We start from the raw sequence: 6,484 nt of genomic DNA, 5'->3' as shown, positions 1-6,484 counted from the left end.
TGTGTGTGTGTGTGTGTGTGTGTGTGTGTGTGTGTGTGTGTGTGTGTCTAAGGTTTTCTACATACCTGAAGTCTTCTGATGACACAATGGTAACATGGGAGTGAATTCAATATACGTTATGATTTAACCAGATTACAACAACCTCCCCCACAGCCCGTGCTCCCAGATGAAACCACGTGAATAATCCAATGGGAAATAATATTTATTGTGAATGTTGGCAAAACATATCAACTAATTACTTGTTGATGAACATTTTCATTATTCAGCCAGCTCTGGAGTCTGCATGGCTGTCGAACGGCTCGGATAGCAAGCTGTGACGAACATTCATGAGGGTATTTGCTGTTTTTCATTGAATAATTATTTGCAAATAAATAATAGGTTGGAAGCTCCATGGGGCAGGGACCATCTTCTAATTTATGTCCATACAATGCATAGCTCATGGGCCCTGATCTTTGACTGAGCACTCTGGGCACTGTTGCTATACAGATAAAATCATCACATCAGTGCTGTTGTTTGTTGTTCAGCTGGCTTTACTCTCAGCTTAGCCCTGGTTTTTCAATTCTCCATCTATTAAACGTAAAACAAAAGGTAAACTCCTGAGAAGAAACAGCCGTGACCGAGTCTGGCTCTCCCGTCTCAGGTGACTCTGGCTCGTCGGTTCACACTGAATGAACGCGGTACGCTACCTCTTCTATTGCTGGTGCTGCTGCCCTCTGCCCAGCATTGCTCACTGGGGCACTGCCCGCTGCAAGCTCAGCTCAGAAAGCTCTATGTGATGCCCGTGTCGGCTGCTGAGTTAAGAAAGGCAGGTAAAACACAGGGCATCACCGACACTTCCCCTTCTCCTCCCCCCCACTAATCGAGCTGGAATATGGCCACGCCCAGTTGTCAATATTAGAAGAATGACCAAATCTGCAAGTATCAAGAGTGGAAGCATCAGTTCTTAGTGTCTAGGCCCAGCTAGAGACAGTCAAAACAATCCCCCACCTACTCGCAGAGACAGGGTGGCAACTGGCAAACTCGACAGCAGCTCACAAGGGTTCACTTGTCGGGTCGAGCAGAACGGGGTGGGACAGGACCCAGTCCTGAGAAGTGTTTTTCTCAACTAGCAGAGTCTCCGCTCCCCATTTCTTCACCAGCCAGGGCAGCAGATTTTAAAGCCCTGTGTAGGTAGAATAGGTGGATGGATACTTTACGAAGCACTTTGGGATGAAAGTTGCTAGATAAATGTTAGCTATTACAAAGAGGAAATTCACTGAATTCCCAAGAGAAGGAACTGCAACAGTATAATTACTCAGCTCCACTGAATAGGGGAAGGCAGATCCCAGAAAGAAAAAAAATTCGCTTTGGACAAGATCCTGAATTAGTCTAATAAGGAATGCGGGGCCTTGGAGAACTCTGAGATAAATGGATTAAGAATGATCATACGCCTAAAGTGGGACTCAAGAGATCTGGGTTCTCTTCCCAGCATTGTTGGAAACTTCTTCTGCAGCCTCAGGCCAGTCACATCCCATCTCTGTAGTTCAGTTTCATTGACTATTCCATCTGTCTCTCTGTTCTAGGGTTTTCTATCAGACCCATCTAGTTTCTAAGCAGGGCTCATAATTCCTGCCTACTTTACAGGGTTCTTGTCAGGCCATTTTCATTAGTGTTTATAAAGTGCTTTCAAACCTTCAGATGGAAGTCATAGAGAAGTGCAATAGAATAGTATGATTAGCATTGCTTGGTGCATAATACTATAGTTAGACAACACAGTGGTGAGGATGGTATAAATGGTAGATACACCTATACCCTGATATAACGCAACCCAATATAACAAGAATTCTGATATAACGCGGTAAAGCAGCGCTCCGGGGGGTGGGTGGGGCTGCGCACTCCGGCGGATCAAAGCAAGTTCGATATAACACGGTTTCACCTATAACGCAGTAAGATTTTTTGGCTCCTGAGGACAGCGTTATATCGGGGTAGAGGTGTAGATCAAAGATCTAATTGCACGCGCTCTCTCTCTCTCTCTCTCTATCTCTCTCTCCCAGAGGTTATGAATGCCTAATGTTGAAGGGAAAGCATGTTGGGGTTTTTTGCTTCTAATTGGCCATGAGTCTGTTTGCCAAGTGCTAAGCACCTTTATCTTCCACTGTCGTCAATAGCAGATGAGCGAGTTCATCATTTCCCAGGAGTTGCTCATCTCTGGGTTCAGCTCGTATTGGAGACATTACTCAAGAACTGTTTTTCCTTATGTAAAGATTACCTTGCAGTGCTGCCAATGTCGCTGGGAACCTGGGGGTGCACAAGCCGTGTCAGACCCAATCACACTTGTTAGCACTGCCCTGGGGCAGTCTGATGGATGCACCTGGGTTTGAGTGATCATTTTTAACTGTTCTTTGATTATTTTACAGAATTCAATACTCAATCTAAATATAAAAATAAAGCTCATGGTGCCATCAAAGGCAATGCCGGAAAGGCAGAATCATGTGCCATAGCCTCTGAAAAGTCCATCCAAGAATGCAGGTGATGTGACTTTACAATTATAGGAATGAAGGTGTCTTCCCTCACACAAACCCATGCATGTAATAGCATGTTGCTGGAGGCCAAACTCTGAGTTCTTATTCAACCCCAATCAAATCCATGTGGAGGTTTGCCTGAGTTAAGACTTCAAGTTTTGCCCCTGTATGTTTAAAGTGGGAACTCAGCGCTGTAAAACAATCCTTTCACATCTCTAGGAGCTTCTGCATGACATTTAGAAGCAGACTCCATATTGTGGTCCAGGTCTCCCCTCCCACAGACAAATGCATGGGCGGGCTGAGGGGGGAGGAGGAAGTTCTCTGGGGTTCTCCTCATGGAGTTTCCTCTGAGTTCTCCCTGTGAGAGGAGGAGAGGGTTTGCCCACCAGAACTGGTAGCTTCCCCACAAGATCTGCTAGAGGGAAAAAGGCCTCTGTGCACAGGCCTGGGGTGCTTCCTCCATAGTGTTGGGGCCCCCGAATCCCCCTCTAGCTCCCTAGCCAAGCTCTCCCCAACTGGTGATACCCACTCCTTCCCCAGGATGGGAAGTTCTGTAGATGAAGCAGTTCCCCTCATGTCTTTATCCTCGGGGAGGGAGAATTGTACTCAAGCCACTTTAAAATCATCCATTCTTTCTTCAGCCAAATGGTGCTTGCCTTACTCCCATAACAGGACCTAATGACTTCAGTGGGACTGAGATTGAATAGACTAAACTCGTAGGGTAGGTACTGTCTTTTTGTTATGGATTTGTACAAGGCTTCACACAATGGGGTCCTGAGCACCAATCAAGGCCCCTAAATGCAATTATAGCAAAGATCAATAATAGCAGCGCAATTTGGACCATTATCTTATCATACCAGGCTGTAGTTGCAAGGTCTGTCAAATATTCTTTTACATCCTGCCCTTCCAGCGTTACAGTATAATTACTGTTAGTGTGAGTGTATTCATTCAGCTTGCTCATTTTGATTTCCCACTCTCTTTTTCATGTTCCCTCTCCCTCTGCACACACCAGCCATGTAACCACATGAGCAAAAAACTCCAGACAGGAGACTATTAACTCTATCTCAGATACTTCAGAGATAGGCCTGGCATGAGAACCTAGATGCATAAAATGATTCTTCTAGGTGAAGACAAATCCTGCCTCAATTAAATTCCGATCATAATACTGCCATGAACCTGATGAAAAAGAGCCCTAAATATCTGCCCTAAATAGGAATTTACTGTAAATCCCACTTAGTATTCATTTCATTGATTATATAGAGGTAATCTGCATTATTTTGAAAACTAAGAAGTGTTAGGTAGCCAGTATTTCTTACTATTGTTAATAATAGTAAGTCATATATTAGTAAGTAAGTAAATAATAGTAAGTAACTATTACTATTGTTAATAATAATGATTATTATTTTAGTTTATTCAGTATGGTTACATTTTTAAAATATACATAAATGAACCCAGATTTTATTTGTGACATTAAAATATTAAGGAAATACATGTTTTATCTTATATTGTTGATTTGTGTTCTTGGCATTCCTATTTTAATAATGCTACCTACTCTATGGATTATGAAACCACTCATGTTATTAAAAATCATTATGCCTTTTGGAGTGATCTTTCTAGGATGAGTACCATCCAAATAGAATATCTAGGGAGGAAATTTGTTTATACCTTCCATTGTAGCAGTGCGGTGATATGAAGCAATATTTTGTAGGGGGGACACTGCAGTTATAGTATATCACATCCTCTCCCCCCTCCACCTCTCCAGGTTATAAGGTTGGAATACAAAGGAGCAGAATAAGCAAATGCAACACTAAATATTCTTCTAGTATTTCTCCATTACAATGCATGGCAGTCTGTCATTGTAGCCCATCAATATCATTCGCAGGTTCCCTTGCACTAAGGATGGCAGACTGCGGCATGTCAAATTTGACAGCATTCTTTCTTGTCCAAGCACAAAAATATTAGACTTTAAATACAGTCCATCTCAAAGGGGGTGAGGAGGGAATAGGCATATTTCTGAGCTCTAGACTGAAACTTTTATTATCTATGTAATAAAACAAATCTGCATCTGTATGTATACGCTTTTTGAGCAAATGTGTTGCACGTATAGATAATTGTGGCTGGTGTAGCACTGATTTTTTTGGGACTGGCTTATACAAGGCATAATAAACCCACCCACTCACACACACACACATATATATGCAAACGCACACACACACACATATAAACACATGCACAGGCACAGCGACATATGCTTTCAGGTTTAATATACACTGTATGTTCAGAAATCAATTTTTGTCAGCCAGATGACAATCCATAATAATTGCTTTCTTCAGCAATGTACAGAATACATTTTTGAATAGCTTCCTACTAAACTGTTTTGGGTTTGGGTTGGGTTTTTGAATTGCCTTTGAATTGCTTGCTGCGAAATATGGTCTGAAGGGCATTGCACTTGGTCAAATTACAGAACACATAGGTGCACAGTATAGTCACTGCCCATCAGCCAACACAAATATTTTCATCAGAATCAGCAGTAAAAATATATCTTCCCCCTTTGTTTTGTCTTTATCTTGCCCCGGATGCCTAGGCAGGCATAGCAAACTGTAACCCAATCTACATCCGCAAGATGCAGGTGTGAAAGATTTGACCTTGGGGGAGGTGTGTCCTAGTGTCTCTGAAATCTTATGAATGAAATTCCAGAGGATTGTATGTGTGTGTGTGCCTCTCTCGCTGTGTATGTGTATGTGTGTATCTCCTCGTGTATGCGTGTGTATATGGAACAAGGGAGGGAGACTAGTTGTTATTCTGATCACAGCTTCCCTGATTCACAGACTTGGAGCTGATCATGAATATAAGTGAAGACTTTGACGTCAGAGTTGAGATATATCAGCAGACCCAATGGGGCAAGAATATTAAGTGCAAGTCAATGCCAGCAATCTGCCAACGTTATTAGCAATGTTAACCAAGGAATGAAGCTTAATCCCAAGGACTGGAAGGACTAACACGAAAAAAAGGGGGAAAGCTCATCAGCAAGAATCAAACAAAGGTAAAACAACAGAAATCCATGTCTGCCTATGTTGTTGCATGTGTTTGACTTCTCTTCTGCGGGCTAAGGAAGGGGAAGGGTGTTTGCGTTGTATTGAGCTTGGAAAGCAAGCTGGTTAGAAGGTGGCCCTTTCCATATTTTAATCCTAGCGCTCTGGTAAATTGCATTATGAACAGCACTAGCGGCAGCAAAAACCTTGACGAAGAGATCCCGGACTAAACCATTTGTGACCTTTGCAACTTTTGTTTTCATCACAATGAAATGTGAGACGATATATACAAGGCGTTGGAGGGGATGTGATGGAGTGGGGGTTAAAGGGTTCCTACTTAGTGCAAGGGGCTTACTATGCAAGAAGACCATGTTTAATGCAGCTGATTCTGCAGTTGTTTGCAGCCAGCAGCCCCTGAGCGCACCAGTATTAAAAACAAGCAAAGTTCATGTAGAATATTTCTAGTCTGTAGCCTTCCCTGGGTTCTAATGTAACCAGAAGGGTGGCTTAAGTATCAGGCTTGCCTGGCCACAAATACTATATTTTTATTTATTACTAGCAAAATTATTTTGGTCAGAAAGATACATTTAAACCAAGGTACGAGCGGATATAACCATTACCCTGTTTAACCCACAAATTGCTTGTGCCCAGGCTGCAGCTCTATGCGTGTGCCTGATGTAACCGGCTCTGCCACCGTCTCCCTTTTCATGGGAGCCAATGCAAAGAGCATTGTGACGGGGGAATTATCCACACTCGGCTCTGCTCACCTTCCGCTTTTCAGAAGGAACCCGGGATCAGACGAATCTCCAGCTGTTCATTCAGGGGAAAGGAAGGGGGAATAGCCAGGATGGGGAGGAAAATCATTTTATTCAAAGATCGAGCCTGATTTTTAAAAAAAAGATCAAATGGACTGGGCTGGGGGTGTTTCCTGCGGCGGCGTTCGCGCTCAGC

The sequence above is a fragment of the Terrapene carolina genome, unplaced genomic scaffold, assembly GCF_002925995.2.
Source record: "Terrapene carolina triunguis isolate 2854851 unplaced genomic scaffold, T_m_triunguis-2.0 Scaffold131, whole genome shotgun sequence".
Taxonomy (NCBI): Eukaryota; Metazoa; Chordata; order Testudines; family Emydidae; genus Terrapene; species Terrapene triunguis.
This window is presented reverse-complemented; position numbering follows the sequence as displayed.